The sequence below is a fragment of the Mustelus asterias genome, chromosome 14 (genome assembly GCF_964213995.1).
Source record: "Mustelus asterias chromosome 14, sMusAst1.hap1.1, whole genome shotgun sequence".
Classification (NCBI taxonomy): domain Eukaryota; kingdom Metazoa; phylum Chordata; class Chondrichthyes; order Carcharhiniformes; family Triakidae; genus Mustelus; species Mustelus asterias.
Genome location: NC_135814.1, coordinates 78548541 through 78568502, shown reverse-complemented (window position 1 = coordinate 78568502; position 19962 = coordinate 78548541). Strand labels below are relative to the sequence as shown.

At 48.4% G+C, this 19962-nt stretch overlaps 1 protein-coding gene across 1 annotated transcript in view; it reads left to right on the top strand.

Annotated features, from left to right (window-relative positions):
• LOC144503791 (dynein regulatory complex protein 11-like) overlaps window positions 1–19962 on the top strand; it is a 531388-nt gene that overhangs the window by 294999 nt on the left and 216427 nt on the right. The gene's annotated exons all lie outside the window — the stretch shown is intronic.

The following is a 19962-nucleotide window of genomic DNA, read 5'->3' as shown; positions in this document are numbered from 1 at the left end:
CTCTTCCCCCTCTCTCTTCCCCCCTCTCTTCCGATCTCTCTCTTACCCCCTCTCTCTTCCCCCTCTCTCTTCCTCCCTCTCTTCCCCACTCTCTTCCCCCCCTCTTTCTCCCCCCTCTTTCTCCCCCCTCCGTCTTCCCGCCTCTGTCTTCCCCCTCTCTCTTCCCTCCTCTCTCCTCCCTCCTCTCTCTTCCCCCCTCTCTCTTCCCCCACTCTTTTCCCCTCTCACTTCCCCCCTCTCTCTTCCCCCCTCTCTCTTCCCCCCTCTCTCTTCCCCCCTCTCTCTTCCCCCCTCTCTCTTCCCCCCTCTCTCTTCCCCCCTCTCTCTTTCCCCCCTCTCTCTTTCCCCCCTCTCTCTTTCCCCCCTCTCTCTTCCCCCTCTCTCTTCCCTCCTCTCTCTTCCTCCTCTTTCTTCCCCCACTCCATCTTCCCGCATTCCCTCTTCCCGCACTCTCTCTTCCCGCACTCTCTCTTCGCCCTCTCTCTCTCTCCCTCTCTCTCTTCCCCCTATCTCTTCCCCCTCTCTCTTCCCCCTCTCTCTTCCCCCATCTCTCTCCCCCCCTCTTTTCCCCCCGCTCTTCCCCCCTTCTCTTCCCCCCCACTCTTCCCCCTCTCTCTTCTCCCTCTCTCTTCCCCCCCCACTCTTCCCCCTCTCTCTTCCCCCTCTCCCTTCCTCCTCTCTCTCTTCCCCCTTTCTCTTCCCCCCTCTCTTTCCCCCCCTCTCTTCCCCCCCTCTCTCTTCCCCCCTCTCTCTTCCCCCCTCTCTCTTCCCCCCTCGCTCTGCCCCCTCTCTCTTCCTTCCTCTCTCTTCCTCCTCTCTCTTCCCCCTCTCCCTCTTCCCGCATTCTCTCTTCCCCCTCTCTCTCTTCCCCCTCTCTCTCTTCCCCCCCTCTCTTCCCCCCTCTATTCCCCCTCTCTTCCCCCCTCTCTTCCCCCTCTCTTCCCACTCTCTTCCCCCTCTCTCTTCCCCCCCCCCTCTCTTCCCCCCCCTCTCTTCCCCCCTCTGTCTTCCCCCCTCTCTCTTCCTCCCTTCTCTTCACCCTCTCTTTTCCCCCCTCTCTTTTCCCCCCACTCTCTTCCCCCACTCTGTCCCCCCCTCTCTTCTCCCCACTCTCTTCCCCCCTCTTTCTCCCCCTCTTTCTCCCCCCTCTTTCTCCCCCCCTCCGTCTTCCCGCCTCTGTCTTTCCCCCTCTCTCTTCCCTCCTCTCTCCGCCCTCCTCTCTCTTCCACCCTCTCTCTTCGCCCCTCTGTCTTTCCCCCTTTCTGTTCCTCCCTCCCTCTTCCCCCCTCTCTTTTCCCCCTCTCTTCCCCCCTCTTTTCCCCCCACTCTCTTCCCCCACTCTCTCCCCCTCTCTCTTACCCCCCTCTCTTCCTCCCACTCTCTTCCCCCCCTCTCTTCCCCCCCTCTCTTCCCCCCTCTCTTCCCCCTCTCTCTTCCCCCTCTCTCTCTTCCCCCCTCTCTCTTTCCCCCTCTCTCTTTCCCCCTCTCTCTTCCCCCCTCTCTCTTCCCCCCTCTCTCTTCCCCCCTCTCTCTTCCCCCCTCTCTCTTCCCCCCTCTCTCTTCCCCCCTCTCTCTTCCCCCCTCTCTCTTCCCCCTCTCTCTTCCCCCCTCTCTCTTCCCCCCTCTCTGTTACCCCCTCTCTCTTCCCCCTCTCTCTTCCCCCCTCTCTCCGCCCCTCTCTCTCCCCCCTCTCCCCCCGCTCTCTTCCCTCCCGCTCTCTTCCCCCCTCTCTCTTCCCCCCTCTCTTCCCCCCCTCTCTTCCCCCCTCTCTTCCCCCCTCTCTTCCCCCTCCCTTCCCCCTCCCTTCCCCCTCCCTTCCCCCTCCCTTCCCCCTCTCTTCCCCCCCTCTTCCCCCCTCTCTCTTCCCCCCTCTCTCTTCCCCCTCTCTCTTCCCCCTCTCTCCTCCCCCACTCTCTTCCCATCTCTCTCTTCCCCCTCTCTCTTCCTCCCTCTCTTCCCCCCTCTCTTCCCCCCCTCTTTCTCCCCCCTCTTTCTTCCCCCTCTTTCCCCTCCTCCGTCTTCGCGCCTCCGTATTCCCCCCTCTCTCTTCCCTCCTCTCTCCTCCCTCCTCTCTCTTCCCCCCTCTCTCTTCCCCCACTCTCTTCCCCCTCTCCATTCCCCCCTCTCTGTTCCCCCCTCTGTCTTCCCCCCTCTCTGTTCCTCCCTCCCTCTTCCCCCCTCTCTTTTCCCCCCTCTCTTCCCCCCTCTTTTCCCCCCTCTTTTCCCCCCACTCTTCTCCCACTCTGTCCCCCCTCTCTCTTACCCCCCTCTCTTCCCCCCACTCTCTTCCCCCCTCTCTTTCCCCCCCTCTCTTCCCCCCCTCTCTTCCCCCTCTCTCTTCCCCCTCTCTCTTCCCCCTCTCTCTCTTCCCCCTCTCTCTTTCCCCCTCTCTCTTCCCCCTCTCTCTTCCCCCCTCTCTCTTCCCCCCTCTCGCTTCCCCCCTCTCGCTTCCCCCCTCTCGCTTCCCCCCTCTCTCTTCCCCCCTCTCTTCCCCCTTCTCGCTTCCCCCCTCTCTCTTCTCCCCTCTCTCTTCCCCCCTCTCTCTTCCCCCCTCTCACTTCCCCCCTCTCTCTTCCCCCCTCTCTCTTCCCCCCTCTCTCTTCCCCCCTCTCTCTTCCCCCCTCTCTCTTCCCCCCTCTCTCTTCCCCCCTCTCTCTTCCCCCCTCTCTCTTCCCCCCTCTCTCTTCCCCCCTCTCTCTTCCCCCCTCTCTCTTCCCCCCTCTCTCTTCCCCCCTCTCTCTTCCCCCCTCTCTCTCCCCCCCCTCTCTTCCCCCTCTCTCTTCCTCCCTCTCTTCCCCCCTCTCTCCTCCCCCTTTCTCTTCCCCCCTCTCTCTTTCCCCCTCTCTTGCCCCCCTCATGGGATACAAGGGGAAGTGGCTAGATGGGTGGAGAACTGGCTTGGCCATAGGAGACAGAGGTAGTGGTCGAAGGGTCTTTTTCCGGCTGGAAGTCTGTGACCAGTGGTGTTCCGCAGGGCTCTGTACTGGGGCCTCTGCTATTTGTGATATATATATAAATGATTTGGAAGAAGGTGTAACTGGTGTAATCTGCAAATTTGTGGATGACACGAAGATGGCTGTACTTGCGGATAGCGAAGAGCATTGTCGGGCAATACAGCAGGATATAGATAGGCTGGAAAATTGGGCGGAGAGGTGGCAGATGGAGTTTAATCCGGATAAATGCGAAATGATGTAGGGAGGAGTTCTCCAATAAATGGCAGAGTCATCAGGAGTATAGAAACACAGAGGGACCTAGGTGTGCAAGTCCACAAATCCTTGAAGGTGGCAACACAGGTGGAGAAGGTGGTGAAGAAGGCATATGGTATGCTTGCCTTTATAGGACGGGGTATTGAGTATAAAAGCTGGAGTCTGATGATGCAGCTGTATGGAACGCTGGTTAGGCCACATTTGGAGTACTGCGTCCAGTTCAGGTCGCCGCACTCCCAGAAGGACGTGGAGGCGTTGGAGAGAGTGCAGAGAAGGTTTACCAGGATGTTGCCTGGTATGGAGGGTCTTAGCTATGAGGAGAGATTGGGTTGTTCTCCCTGGAAAGACGGAGAATGAGGGGAGATCTAATAGAGGTGTTCAAGATTATGAAGGGGATAGATAGGGTGAACAGTGGGAAGCTTTTTCCCAGGTCGGAGGTGACGATCACGAGGGGTCACGGGCTCAAGGTGAGAGGGGCGAAGTATAACTCAGATATCAGAGGGATGTTTTTTACACAGAGGGTGGTGGGGGCCTGGAATGCGCTGCCAAGTAGGGTGGTGGAGGCAGGCACGCTGACATCGTTTAAGACTTACCTGGATAGTCACATGAGCAGCCTGGGAATGGAGGGATACAAACGATTGGTCTAGTTGGACCAAGGAGCGGCACAGGCTTGGAGGGCCGAAGGGCCTGTTTCCTGTGCTGTACTGTTCTTTGTTCTTCCCCTCTCTCTCTCTTCCCCCGTCTCTCTTCCCCCCTCTCTCTTCCTCCCTCTCTCTTCCCCCCCTCTCTCCTCCCCCCTCTCCCTCCTGCGCCCTCTCTCTCCTCCCCCTCTCTCTCCCCCCCTCTCTCTCCCCCCCTTTCTCTCCTCCCCCCACTCTCTCCTCCCCCCTCTCTCTCCTCCCCCCTCTCCTCCCCCTCTCTCTCCTCCACCCTCTCTCTCCTCCCCTCTCTCTCCTCCCCCTCTCTCTTCTCCCCCTCTCTCTCTCTCTCTCCTCCCCCCTCTCTCTCTCCTCCCCCCTCTCTCACCTCCCCCCTCTCTCTCTCACCTCCCCCCACTCTCTCTCACCTCCCCCCTCTCTCTGTCACCTCACCCCTCTCTCTGTCACCTCACCCCTCTCTCTCTCACCTCCCCCGTCTCTCTCTCTCACCTCCTCCGTCTCTCTCTCACCTCCCCCCTCTCTCTCTCACCTCCCCCCTCTCTCTCTCACCTCCCCACTCTCTCCTTTGCCTGCAATTCAAACACTCATTTCTCCTTTCTGTAATTCAAACTGTTTCAATTCTTTTGCTAGCTGTTCTTCCATTTCTCTGGCTTTTGAAACCCTGTCTCTGTCCTTTACTTCAAATTCAAGCCGCTTCATTTGTAATTGAATTCTAGTCATCTCTGATGATTCTGACTGTGTTTCCGGTTATTTTAAATGCTGAGCTATCGCCACAATTATCTCCCCCTTCCTTTCACTGTCAGTGTCAGGTCATGTTAACTGCAACATTTTTGCCAATTCCAAAAGCTTTGTTTTTAATCTTTTTAATCCGCCCTGCATGACTTCTTCCACCCCCAGGAACCTCTTGGCCTCAAAGAGCCATTATTCCTCAAGGTACTCCCTATTAAATCCTGAATACAACTCCTGTAAAGAAAACACAAATATGCTCACCACTCATTATCTGAGTCCAATAATCCCAAATCAATCAAAGAATATAGATTTTAATCCCGCGAAGAGTTCCCAATTGTCATAATCTACGTCAGAAACTCAAGTGTTTTATGAAGTCCACACGGATCATAAGTTTTGCACTTTAAATTCAGCTCGGGTAAGCATTGAGATGTTTCACTTCAGATATGAATCAAATGACCCACGAGGGAGCTTTTATCCAACAAAGCTTATTTAAGAATAAAGTTAACATATTGAGAGAAAATTAGCAAAACCTCAGAAAGAACCAACCATGATGTTGCATAAACTTTAACAACTGAATAAAATGTTCCAACCAAACAAACCTCTGCCACAGGTTTAACACAAAGCAAGGATGGTTACGTGATGCTGTTGGATTCTGACAGCTATCCACTCTCCCGCTCTCGTGCACAGCAGCCCAAACTGAAAGTGAACGAACTCTTGGGAGAAAAAATTGTCCCACCTGACCTGTCAATCAATCTTCCCATAACAATTCACATAAAGTAAAGTTTATTTATTTGTCACAAGTAGGCTTGCATTAACACTGCAATGAAGTTACTGTGAAAACCCCTAGTCCCCACACTCCAGTCTGTTCGGGTACACTGAGGGTGTATTAGGCCCAGGTTAAAAATAAAGAAAATCCCACCTAAGCAATCCAATTAGGCAGATGGTTAGACCAATCCACCTAACCAGCACATTTTTCAGATTGTGGGAGGAAACTGGAGCAGCCGGAGGAAACGCATGCAGACACTGGGAGAACATGCAAACTCCACACAGTGGAGACAGTGACCCAAGCCAAGAATTCAACCCAGGTCCCTAGCGCTGTGAGGCTGCAGTGGTAACCACTGTACCACCCTGCAGGGTCGTTACATCCCAGAGAATGTAACGACTGTTACATCCCAGAGAGGGCCAGATTTAAAAATAAAGAAAACCCCATTTAAGCAACAATAAAAGGATATTGAAGCAGGCAGCTGGTGCCACAATAAAACAAAACTGTTTAGAAACTGCAGAGAACATGTTAAATACGTTGCTTGAAGGCACACTAGTATCACAACACTTCCTAGTTTTGTTACTTCTTCCAGACTGCAGCTCCTTGCACTTGCCAGGATTAATTAAATACCATCTCTGTCTGCCCTACCCATTTGACCAATCCATCCACATCTTCCTGTAACCTCCGACCTTTTTCTTCACTACTAACCATCCAACCAATCTTGGTGTACTCTGCAAACGTGTTTATCATTCCCCTCACATTATTATCTATATCATTTATGGAAAAGCAAACAATAAGGGTCCCAGCACTGAACCTTATGGTATGCCACTGGACACCAGCCTCCAGTTACTCAAACTACTTTCTACCACTGCCCTTGTGTCCTATTAGGTAGAAACTGGGAGTGTTTCAGATCTGACTTTTAGACCCGTTCTCAGTGGTGAGTGTCTGGAACACCCATGCACACTCTGCCTCAAAAATATCAGCGATTCCAAATGGCCTGTGGGCGGGCTTAATGTGCCCGAAACCCTGCAGCTCCGATCGGCACCTCCAACTGCGCATGCGCAGAAAAAAATGATAGAATGCTGCTCCCCTGCCACATCCCTCCTGGGCCCTATAGTGCCTCCCCCTGGCCCCCACAGACATTGCCCCAAACCCCCCCCCCCCACGCCGACACTGATCTCAGGCAGCGTGGCAGCAGACCCCCCTTCCCCCCACCCCCACCAATCTCAAGCAGAGAGCTGTCGGATGCTAGGCACTTACCTCCTCACTAACTGGAGGGCCGAATCAGACTTGTGAAGCATGGATTTACTGGGATGCTACTGGGACTTGATGGATTGAGTTATAAGGAGAGGCTGGATAGACTGGGACTTTTTTCTCTGGAGCGTAGGAGGCTGAGGGGGTGACCTTATAGAGGTCTATAAAATAATGAGGGGCACAGATCAGCTAGATAGTCAATATCTTTTCCCAAAGGTAGGGGAGTCTAAACTAGAGGGCATAGGTTTAAGGTGAGAGGGGAGATACAAAAGTGTCCAGAGGGGCAATTGTTTCACACAGAGGGTGCTGAGTGTCTGGAACAAGCTGCCAGAAGTAGTAGTAGAGGCAGGTACAATTTTGTCTTTTAAAAAGCATTTAGACAGTTACATGGGTATGATGGGTATAGAGGGATATGGCCCAAATGCGGGCAATTGGGATTAGCTTCTAGTTTTATAAAAAAAGGGCGGCATGGACAAGTTGGGCCGAAGGGCCTGTTTCCATGCTGTAAACCTCTGTGACTCTATTACTAATGATGTGGAGATGCGAGACTACCATTACTAATGATGTGGAGACTACCATCGACACCGCAAACTGCCGGCTCCAAGTGGAGAGGATCTCCAAGAAAAATGGTATTTGCTACCAAATAAACCTGTTGGACTTTAACCTGGTGTTGTGAGACTTCTTACTCTATTACTAAGCCAGTTTCTGATCCACCTCACCAAGTTTCCCTGAATTCCATGTGTTTTAACATTCTCAATCAGTCTCCCATGGACCTTGTCAAAAGCTTTGCTAAAATCCATATCAACTACAAGAACTGCACTTCCCTCATCCACACACTTGTTCACATTTTTAAAAAATTCTATCAAATTTGTTAGGCATGACCTCCCTCTGACAAAGCCATGCTGACTATATCTTATTAACCAATGCCTTTCCAAGTGGATATTAATTTTCTCCAATAGTTTCCCCACCACTGTCGTGGGACTCACCGTTCTGTAATTTCCTGGTTCACCCAGGTTCGATTCCCAACTTGGATCACTGTGCAGTGTCTGCACGTTCTCCCTGTGTCTGCGTAGATTTCCTCTGAGTGCTCCGATTTCCTCCCACAGTCCAAAAATGTGCGGGTTAGGTGGATTGGCCATGCCAAATTGCCCCTTAGTATCAGGGGGACTAGCTAAGGTAAATGCATGGGGTTATGTGAGGTTGTGGTCGGTGCAGACTCGATGGGCTGAATGGCCTCCTGCACTGTAAGATTCTATGATTCCATAATTTCCATCACCTTTCTTGAAAAGTGGAACCAAATTATCCATCCTCTAGTTCTCTGGCATTTACCTGGGCGAGAAGAATTATAAATTTGTCAGAGCCTCTGCAATTTCCTCCCTTGCCTCCCACAGCAGCCTGGGTTGCAAGTCATCCGAACCTGGGGATTTGTCATTTTTTTAAGCCCATTAGAACCTCCAATACCTCACAATTCCTATGTCAAACTGAGTAAGTTCCTCACAGTCCCTGTTCCTGAATTCTGTACCTACATTTTCATTTTCCTGAATGAAGACCGACAGGGATTCATTTTACACCCTTGCGGCTTCATACACAGATTACCCTCTCGGCCTCTAATGGGCCCTACTCTTCCCCTGGGTAACCTCTTTCCCCTTGCAGGATAGGCTGGGGTTGTTTTATTTAGAGCAGAGAAGGCTGAGGGGAGACTTGATTGAGTATAAGATTATGAGGGGTATGGACAGGGTAGATAGGAGGCAGTTGTTCCCTTTAGTTGAAGGGTTAATAACCAGGGGAATAATTTTACGGTGAAAAGCAGGTGGTTTAGAGGGGATTTGAGGAAAGATTTTTCACCCAGAGGGTGGTGGGAGTCTGGAATGCACTGCCTGGGAGGATAGTAGAGATGGGAAACCTCACAGTTTTAAAAAGTACGTGGATTTGCACTTAAAATGTCATAACATTCAAGGCTATGGCCAAATGTTGGAAAGTGGGTTAGTGTAGATTTAGTGTAGTTTTGTTGGTGCAGACTCGATGGGCCAAAGGGCCGCTCCTGGACAGTGGGTGGGACCGGAAAATTCCACTCTTGGTTTTTGTAGCTGTTAATAGGGTAGAATTCTCTCTTTCTTCCACTATTTTTCTTCTCTTTTCCCCATTTTCCCTTCATCACATACCATCCAAAGTTGAGAGAAGGTACAGCTTCCTCACACACCTTTGTCAATGTCCCCTTGAAGTCAGTCCCAAGCAGGCGTATGAATCATAGAATCTCTACAGTGCAGAAGGAGGCCATTTGGCCCTTCGAGTCTGCACCGACCACAATCCCATCCAGGTCCTATCCCCGTAACCCCATTTGCCCTGCTAGTCCCCCTGACACTAAGGGGCAATTTTAGCATGGCCAATCAACCTAACCCGCACATCTTTGGACTGTGGGAGGAAACCGGAGCACCCGGAGGAAACCCACACAGACACGGGGGAGAACGAGCAAACTCCACACAGACAGTGACCCAAACCAGGAATTGAATCCGGGTCCCTGGTGCTGTGAGGCAGCAGTGCTAACCACTGTGCCATCATGCCACCCTTGGGACAATCACTCAGAATAATTCACCCTCCAATTTTCCCTACCCAGCAAATCTAGGTTTTCACTCAGCACCTCACACAATACTGCACTATGCTGTGTGTGGAATGGGCAGCCACATTCATGTTCCCTCTACCCTGTAGGTCACTGCAATGTCACTCTAGGGCACCATGCACACCCTTACCCGAATCCATGAACAATTATCTTCAGTTTTTGTTCAAAGCGTGCAGGAAGGTTTTTTGACTCAGTATGTAGACAGGCCAACTAGAGGTGAGGCTATATTGGATCTGGTGCTGGGAAATGAGCCAGACCAGGTGCTAGACTTGGAAGTTGGTGTGCATTTTGGTGATAGTGACCACAATTCGGTTACGTTCACCTTAGTGATGGAAAGGGATAGGCATGAACCTCGGGCCAGTGGTTTTAGCTGGGGGAAGGGTAATTATGAGGCTATTAGGAGAGAATTAGGAAACATAGGTTGGACTAGGAGATTACAGGGACTGGGAACGTCCGACATATGGAGTTTTTTCAAGGAGCAGCTACTGCGAGTCTGTGATAGGTATGTCCCTGTCAGGCAAGGAGGAATTGGTAGGGCTAGGGAACCATGGTGCACCAAAAAAGTTTCTTTGTTGGTTAAAAAGAAAAAGGAGGCTTATGTTCGGATGAGACGTGAGCACTCGGGTAGTGCACTAGAAAGCTTTAGATTGGCTAAGAGGGAGTTGAAGAGCGAGCTTAGAAGGGCTAAAAGGGGACATGAGAAGACTTTGGCGGATAGGGTTAAAGAGAATCCTAAGGCGTTCTATAGGTATGTCAAGAACAGAAGGTTGGTTAGGGCAAGTTTAGGGCCAGTTATAGATGGCAGAGGGAAGTTATGTGTGGAACCGGAGGAGATTGGTGAAGCATTGAACCAATATTTCTCTTCGGTGTTCACGCAAGGGGACATGAATATAGCTGAGGAGGACACTGGGTTGCAAGGGAGTAGAATAGACAGTATTACAGTTGATAAGGAGGATGTGCAGGATATTCTGGAGGGTCTGAAAATAGATAAATCCCCTGGTCCGGATGGGATTTATCCAAGGATTCTCTGGGAGGCAAGAGAAGTGATTGCAGAGCCTCTGGCTCTGATCTTCAGGTCGTCGTTGGCCTCTGGTATAGTACCAGAAGATTGGAGGTTAGCGAATGTTGTCCCATTGTTTAAGAAGGGGAACAGAGACTTCCCCGGGAATTATAGACCGGTGAGTCTCACTTCTGTTGTCGGCAAGATGTTGGAAAAAATTATAAGGGATAGGATTTATAGTTATTTGGAGAGTAATGAATTGATAGGTGATAGTCAGCATGGTTTTGTGGCAGGTAGGTCGTGCCTTACTAACCTTATTGAGTTTTTTGAGAAAGTGACCAAGGAGGTGGATGGGGGCAAGGCAGTGGACGTGGTATATATGGATTTTAGTAAGGCGTTTGATAAGGTTCACCATGGTAGGCTTCTGCAGAAAATGCAGATGTATGGGATTGGGGGTGATCTAGGAAATTGGATCAGGAATTGGCTAGCGGATAGGAAACAGAGGGTGGTGGTTGATAGTAAATATTCATCATGGAGTGCGGTTACAAGTGGTGTACCTCAGGGATCTGTTTTGGGGCCACTGCTGTTTGTAATATTTATTAATGATCTGGATGAGGGTATAGTTGGGTGGATTAGCAAATTTGCTGATGACACCAAAGTCGGTGGTGTGGTAGACAGTGAGGAAGGGTGTCGTAGTTTGCAGGAAGACTTAGACAGGTTGCAAAGTTGGGCCGAGAGGTGGCGGATGGAGTTTAATGCGGAGAAGTGTGAGGTAATTCACTTTGGTAGGAATAACAGATGTGTTGAGTATAGGGCTAACGGGAGGACTTTGAATAGTGTGGAGGAGCAGAGGGATCTAGGTGTATGTGTGCATAGATCCCTGAAAGTTGGGAATCAAGTAGATAAGGTTGTTAAGAAGGCATATGGTGTCTTGGCGTTTATTGGTAGGGGGATTGAATTTAGGAGTCGTAGCGTTATGTTGCAACTGTACACAACTCTGGTGCGGCCGCACTTGGAGTACTGTGTGCAGTTCTGGTCCCCACATTACAGGAAGGATGCGGAGGCTTTGGAGAGGGTGCAGAGGAGGTTTACCAGGATGTTGCCTGGTATGGAGGGGAGATCCTATGAGGAGAGGCTGAGGGATTTGGGATTGTTTTCGCTGGAAAGGCGGCGGCTAAGAGGGGATCTTATTGAAACATATAAGATGATTAGAGGTTTAGATAGGGTGGATAGTGATAGCCTTTTTCCTCTGATGGAGAAATCCAGCACGAGGGGGCATGGCTTTAAATTGAGGGGGGGTAGTTATAGAACCGATGTCAGGGGTAGGTTCTTTACCCAGAGGGTGGTGAGGGATTGGAATGCCCTGCCAGCATCAGTAGTAAATGCGCCTAGTTTGGGGGCGTTTAAGAGATCCGTAGATAGGTTCATGGACGAAAAGAAATTGGTTTAGGTTGGAGGGTCACAGTTTTTTTTTAACTGGTCGGTGCAACATCGTGGGCCGAAGGGCCTGTTCTGCGCTGTAATGTTCTATGTTCTATGTTCTAAAGTATGAATCGAATATCTTGGGATTCTCCCTAATCTTGTATTTAAGTCCTTTTTTATGCCCCCTTTTTGCTCTTCTAATTGTTTCTTAAGTTACCTCTTGCACTTCCTATCTTCCTCTACAGTCACAGCTGAGTTGCTCCTTTGGACATGCTAAAAGCCTTTTTCCTCCTTATCCAGTCCTGAACTGTCCTCAACATCCAGCGTTCCCTCAACTTATTAGTCCTATAATTCCACCTATAGGGAACATGTTGGAGGCTCAGGATCATTTTGCAATCCTCAACAGATACAGGCAAGGTACGAGAGGATTGGAGGTCCGTGAACACTGTCATTATTTAAAAAGGACACGAGATAGGCCAGTCAGTCTGACTTCAATGATGGGTGAAATATTAGAAACAATTCTGAAAGAGAGAATAAACTCTCACTTCGATTGATCAGGGAAAGTCGGCATGGTTTTGTTAGTCTTACTAACATAATATAATTTTTTGAGGAAGTATAGCAAAGATGATTGATGGGGTCAGTGCAGTGGAAATTGTCTCTGTGGATTTGAATAAGACATTTGACAAGGTCCCACGTGGTGGACTAGTTAGAAAATTCAGATTTCATGAGATACAAGGGAAATTGGCATATTAGATCCAAAATTGCATCTGTGACAGGAAACAAAGGGGAATTGTTGATATGTTTTTGCGAATGGAAAACACTTCCCAATGGTGTTCCCTGGGGCTCAGTGTTGGGGCCCTTGCTATTTGTTGTATATATTAATTATTTACGCTTAAATGTGGGTGGCATGATTGGGAAATTTGTAGATAACGCAAAATGGCCATGTCGTTGATAGTGAAAAGGATAGTTGTCAACTCCAGATTATCAAAGGTTTGGTTCAGTGGGCAGAAGGGGCAAATGAAATTCAGTCTGAAATGTGTGAGGAAGGCAAACAAAGCAAGTGTGGGAACAAAGAACAGTACAGCACAGGAACAGGCCCTTCAGCCCACCAAGCCTGCTCTGACATATGACACCTTTCTAAACTAAGGACCGTTGCCTCTATGGTCTGTATCCCTATATTCCCTGCCTATTCATGTATCTGTCAAGATGCCTCTTAAACATTGCTATTGTACGTGCTTCTACCACCTCTGGCAGTGCACTCTGTGTATATAAAAATGCCTCTGACATCTCCTTTAAACTTTCACCCTTTTAAAATTAATCCATGTCCCCTAGTAATTGACATTTCTACCCTGGGAAAAAGATTCCAATTATCCAATCTACCCATGTCTCTCATAATTTTGTAAACTATCAGGTCACACCTCAGCCTCCGATGTTCAAGTGAAAACAATCAAGTTGGTCCAATCTCTCCTCATAGCTAATACCAGGCTAATACTAGGCAACATCCTGGTAAGCCTTTTCTGTACTCTGTCAAGACTCCACATCCTCCTGGTAGTGTGGCGACCAGAACTATGCAGTATTCCAAATGTGGCCTAACTCAAGTTCTATACAGCTGCAACGTGACGTGCCAATTTTTATACTCTACGCCCCGACCGATGAAGGCAAGCATGCCATGCGCCTTCTTGACCATCTTATTCACTTGAGTTGCCAGTTTCAGGGAACTGTGGACTTGTATGCCCAGATCCCTGTGAATGTTAATGCTTCTTGGGGTTCAACCATTTACTGTATACTTCCCTCCTGCATTAGCCTTTCCAAAATGCTTCACCATGTATTTGTCTGGGTAAAATGCACCTGAACCAGAGGGGCACCAATATCCTAGGAGGGAAATTTGATACGGCTCTTCAGGGGGGTCTAAACTAATTTGTCAGGGGAGTGGGAAAAGGAGTTGTAGTCCAGAAGTCAGTGAGGGTGGTGAGGTATTGGGGAAGGTATCAGGGTCAAGGGTGGGTACCGGTAGACAGGAAGGTGGGTTGAAGTGTGTCTACTTCAATGCAAGGAGCATCCGGAACAAGGTAGATGAACTTGGGGCCTGGATTGGTACTTGGGACTACAATGTTGTGGCCCTTACGGAGACGTGGGTAGAACAAGGACAGGAATGGTTGTTGGACGTTCCGGGGTATAGATGTTTCAGTAAGTGTAGGGAAGCTGGTAAAAGAGGTGGAGGAGTGGCATTGTTAATCAGGGATAGTTTAACGGCTGCGGAAAGGCACTTCGAGGGGGATCTGCACACTGAGATAATATGGGCTGTGGTTAGAAATAGGAAAGGAGCGGTCACGTTGTTAGGAGTTCACTATAGACCCCCAAATAGTAATAGAGAGATGGAGGAAGAAATTGCTAAGCAGATTATGGATATGTGTGGGGGTCACAGGGTAGTTGTCATGGGGGACTTTAACTTTCCAAATATTGATTGGAACCTTTGTAGGTCAAATAGTTCGGATGGGGCAGTTTTTGTGCAGTGTGTGCAGGAGGATTTCCTGACACAATATGTGGATAGGCTGACAAGAGGTGAGGCCACATTGGATTTGGTACTGGGAAATGAACCGGGCCAAGTGTTAGATTTGGTTGCGGGAGGGCACTTTGGAGATAGTGACCACAAATCGGTGTCTTTTGTTATTGCAATGGAGAGGGATAGGGCCGTACGGCAGGGCAAGGTTTACAATTGGGGGAGAGGTAATTATGATGCGATTAGGCAAGAATTAGGGGGCATAAGTTGGGAACAGAAACTGTCAGGGAAAGGAACTAATGAAAAGTGGAACTTTTTCAAGGAACAAATACTGGGTGTCCTTGATAGGTATGTCCCTGTTAGGCAGGGAGGAAATGGCCGAGTGAGGGAACCATGGTTCACGAAAGAGGTGGAATGTCTTGTGAAAAGGAAGAGGGAAGCTTATGTAGGGATGAGGAAACAAGGTTCAGATGGCTCGATTGAGGGTTACAAGTTAGCAAGGAATGAGCTGAAAAAGGGGCTTAGGAGAGCTAGGAGGGGACATGAGAAGTCCTTGGAGGGTCGGATCAAGGAAAACCCCAAGGCTTTTTACTCTTATGTGAGGAATAAAAGAATGACCAGGGTGAGGTTAGGGCCGGTCAAGGACAGTAGTGGGAACTTGTGTATGGAGTCAGTAGAGATAGGCGAGGTGATGAATGAATACTTTTCTTCAGTGTTCACCAAGGAGCGGGGCCATGTTTTTGAGGAAGAGAAGGTGTTACAGGCTAATAGGCTGGAGGAAATAGATGTTCGGAGGGAGGATGTCCTGGCAGTTTTGAATAAACTGAAGGTCGATAAGTCCCCTGGGCCTGATGAAATATATCCTAGGATTCTTTGGGAGGCAAGGGATGAGATTGCAGAGCCTTTGGCTTTGATCTTTGGGTCCTCGCTGTCCACGGGGATAGTGCCAGAGGACTGGAGAATGGCGAATGTTGTTCCTCTGTTTAAGAAAGGGAATAGAAATGACCCTGGTAATTATAGACTGGTTAGTCTTACTTTGGTGGTTGGTAAATTGATGGAAAAGGTCCTTAGAGATGGGATTTACGACCATTTAGAAATATGCGGATTAATCCGGGATAGTCAGCATGGATTCGTGAAGGGCAAGTCGTGCCTCACAAATTTGATAGAATTTTTTGAGGAGGTAACTAAGTGTGTTGATGAAGGTAGGGCAGTTGATGTCATATACATGGATTTTAGTAAGGCGTTTGATAAGGTTCCCCCATGGTCGGCTTATGATGAAAGTGAGGAGGTGTGGGATAGAGGGAAAGTTGGCCGATTGGATAGGTAAGTGGCTATCTGATCGAAGACAGAGGGTGGTGGTGGATGGAAAATTTTCGGACTGGAGGCAGGTTGCTAGCGGAGTGCCACAGGGATCAGTGCTTGGTCCTAGAAATCATAGAAACCCTCCAGTACAGAAAGAGGCCATTCGGCCCATCGAGTCTGCACCGACCACAATCCCACCCAGGCCCTACCCCCATATATTTTACCCACTAATCCATCTAATCTATGCATCCCAGGACACTAAGGGGCAATTTAGCATAGCCAATCAACCTAACCCGCACATCTTTGGATTGTGGGAGGAAACCGGAGCTCCCGGAGGAAACCCATGCAGACACGAGGAGAATGTGAAAACTCCACACAGACAATGACCCAAGCCGGGAATCGAACCCAGGTCCCTGGAGCTGTGAAGCAGCAGTGCTAACCACTGTGCTACCGTGCCGCCCACTGCTCTGCTACCATCCTCTGCTCTTTGTGATTTTTATTAATGACTTAGAGGAGGGGGCTGAAGGGTGGATCAGTAAATTTGCTGATGACACCAAGATTGGTGGAGTAGTGGATGAGGTGGAGGGCTGTTGTAGGCTGCAAAGAGACATAGATAGGATGCAAAGCTGGGCTGAAAAATGGCAAATGGAGTTTAACCCTGATAAATGTGAGGTGATTCATTTTGGTAGGACTAATTTAACTGTGGATTACAGGGTCAGAGATAGGGTTCTAAAGACTGTGGAGGAACAGAGAGATCTTGGGGTCCATATCCACAGATCTCTAAAGGTTGCCACTCAAGTGGATAGAGCTGTGAAGAAGGCCTATAGTGTGTTAGCTTTTATTAACAGGGGGTTGGAGTTTAAGAGCCGCGGAGTTATGCTGCAACTGTACAGGATCTTGGTGAGGCCACATTTGGAATATTGTGTGCAGTTCTGGTCACTATAAGAAGGATGTGGAAGCGCTGGAAAGAGTGCAGAGGAGATTTACCAGAATGCTGCCTGGTTTGGAGGGTAGGTCTTATGAGGAAAGGCTGAGGGAGCTAGGGCTGTTCTCTCTGAAGCGGAGGAGGCTGAGGGGAGACTTAATAGAGGTTTATAAAAGGTTGAAGGGGATAGATAGAGTGAACGTTCAAAGACTATTTCCTCGGGTGGATGGAGCTATTACAAGGGGGCATAACTATAGGGTTCGTGGTGGGAGATACAGGAAGGATATCAGAGGTCGGTTCTTTAAGCAGAGAGTGGTTGAGGTGTGGAATGGACTGCCTGCAGTTATAGTGGTGTCAGACACTTTAGGAACATTTAAGCGGTTATTGGATAGGCACATGGAGCACACCAGGATGATAGGGAGTGGGATAGCTTGATCTTGGTTTCAGATAAAGCTCGGCACAACATCGTGGGCAAAGGGACTGTTCTGTGCTGTACTGTTCTATGTTCTAAATTACATCTGCCATCTCTCCGCCCATGTCTCTAGTCTATCTGTATCCTCTAGCAATTCTCCTCACTATCTGCACCTCCCCCAGTCTTGTGTTGTCCACAAACTTACTGATCAGGCCACCGACATTCTTCTCCAAATCTTTTTTTAATATATATAATGTATATGGGTTTATATGTATATGCATTGATCCCTGTGGAACATCACTGGTCCCAGATCTCCTGTCAGAAAACCACCCTTCCACTGCTACTCTCTTCTATGACCAAGCCAGCTCTGTTTCCATCTTCCCAACTCACCATGGATCCCATGTGATTGCACCTTCTGTATCAGTTTGCCATGAGGGAACTTGTCAAAGGCCTTGCTAAAGTCCACGTAGACAACATCCACCGCCCTGCCCTCTACTGTCATCTTTGTCACTTCCTCAAAAAGTTTAATCAAGGGAAGGTGAAGACACTGGATATTGCAAAGATTCTGGGCCCCTGAGAACATTCCGGTAATAGTACTGCAGACTTATTTTCCAGAATTAGCTGTGTCTTTCGCATCTACCTATCAATGTGGAAAATTGCCCAGGTTCCAACAACAAAAAGTAGGACAATCCAAACTGGCCAATTACTACCTCCATTAGTTTACTCCCACTCATCAGCAAAGTGAGACATGACTCCTCCCGCACAAAGTCATGCTGCCCATCGCTGGTAAGTCCATATTTTTCCAAATTTAAATAAACCCTGTCCCTAAGAATTCTCCCCAATAATTTCCCTACCACTAAAGTAAGACTCACCAGCCTGTAATTTCTCTGTTGCCCTTAAACAAAGGAACAACATTGTTTATTCTCCAGTCCTCTGGGACCGCTCTTATGACTAAAGAGGACACAAAGATTTTGTGCAAGACCCCAGGAATTTCCTCCCTTGCCTCACTCAATATTCTGGGATGGATCATATCAGGTCCAGGGGACTTGTCTACCTTAATGCTTTTTAAAACATCCAACAGCACCTCCTTTTTTATATCAACATACCCCTCCTCTAGACTCACCATCCACCATGTCCTTCTCCTTCATGAATAGCGATGAAAAGTATTCGTTAAGGACCTCACCCACTTTCTCTAGCTTCCCACATAAATTCTCTCCTTTGTTCTTGAGCGGACCTATCCTTTCCCTAGCTACCCTCTTGCTGATGATATACATATAAAATGCCTTAGGATTTTCCGTAATCCTGTTTGACAAGGACATTTCATGGCTCATTTTAGCTCTTCTAATTTCTCCTTTAAGTTCTTCCCTACTAACTTGATAATAGAGTCGTAGAGGATGGAAACAAGCCCTTTGGCCCAACTTGTCCATGCTGCCCAGTTTTTACCATGATGCTAATCCCAATTGCCTGCATTTGGCCCATATCCCTCCATACCAATCTTACCCATGTAACTGTCTAAATGCTTTTTAAAAGACAAAATTGTACCCGCCTCTACTACTACTTCTGGCAGCTTGTTCCAGACACTCACCACCCTCTGTGTGAAAAAAATGCCCCTTTGGATTGGAAAAATGTGAACGTAATGCCCTTAGAACAATAGAACCCTAGAAAAGTTATAGCACAGAAGGAGCCCATTCAGTTCATCTTGTTCCTGCCAGCCTGAGGACATCCAGGTGCCCATTCTTAGAACAGTACAGCACAGAACAGGACCTTCGGCCCACGATGTTGTGCCGACATTCTTATCCCATCTTCCTGCACCTGGCCTATAGCCTGATAGCTTACAGCATTTTAAATAGTAGGGTTACATTAACTACCCTCCAAGCTGTAGGAACTGTTTCAGAGTCTATAGAATCTTGGAAGATGACCACCAATTCCACCCACTATTTCTCGGGCCACTTCCTTAAGTACTCTGGGATGTAAATTATCAGACTTTGGGGGATTTATCAGACTTCAATCCATCCGTTTCCCCAACACCATTTCTCTAGTAATACTGATCTCTTCAGTTCCTCCCTCTCACTAAACCCTGTGTTCCCCAACATTCCTGCTGTGCTATTTGTAAAGAGAGAACCAAAGTATGTATTCAGTTGGTCAGCCATGATGAATGGGCGGCACTGGCACATGGTTAGTACTGCTGTCTCACAGTTGTACCCGCCTCTACTACTACCTCTGACAGTTCGTTCCCGACACTCACCACCCTCTGTGTGGAAAACAATTGTCCCTCTGGACCCTTTTGTATCTCTCCCCTCTCACCTTAAACCTATGCCCTCTAGTTTTAGACTCCTCTCCCTATTTGAAAAGATATTGACTATCTAGCTGATCTATGCCCCTCATTATTTTATAGACCTCTATAAGATCACCCCTAAACCCACAACGGTCCAGGGAAAAAAGCCCCAGTCTATCGAGCTTCTCCATATAACTCAAACCATTAAGTCATGGTAGCATCCTAGTAATTTTTGTCTGCAGTCTTTCTAGTAAAATAGTATTCTTTCTATAATGGGGTGACCAGAATTCCAAGTGTGGCCTTATCAATGTCTTATACAACTTCAACAAGATATCCCAACTCTTGTATTCAATGTTCTGACCGATGAAACCAAGGAAAAAACATTGGTGGGGATGGTATAGAGACCACCAAATTGTAGTGGGAATGTTGGGAAAAAGCATTAGACAGAAAATCAGATGCATGTGTTAAAGGAACATCTGTGCTTATGGGCGACTTTGATCTACATATAGATTCGGAGAGTCAAATTAGTCACAATACAGTAGTGGACAAATTTCTGGAATGCATACAGGATGGTTTTTTGGAGCAATATGTTGAGGAACCAACAAGGGAGCAGGCCATCTTGGACTGGGTGTCGTGCAATGAGAAAGGGTTAGTTGGCAATCTAGTTGTGCGACCCCCTTGGGGACGAGTGACCATAATATGGTAGAATTGTTTGTTAAGGTGGGATAATGATGTAGTTGATTCTGAGACCAGGATCCTGAATCTCAATAAAGGTAACTATGAGGCATGAATTAGCCATGATGCACTAGAAAACATACTGAAAGGAAAGATAGTGCAAAGTCAATGGCAGGCATTTAAAGAACGAATAGGTGAACTCCAGAAATTCCTGTTTGGCACA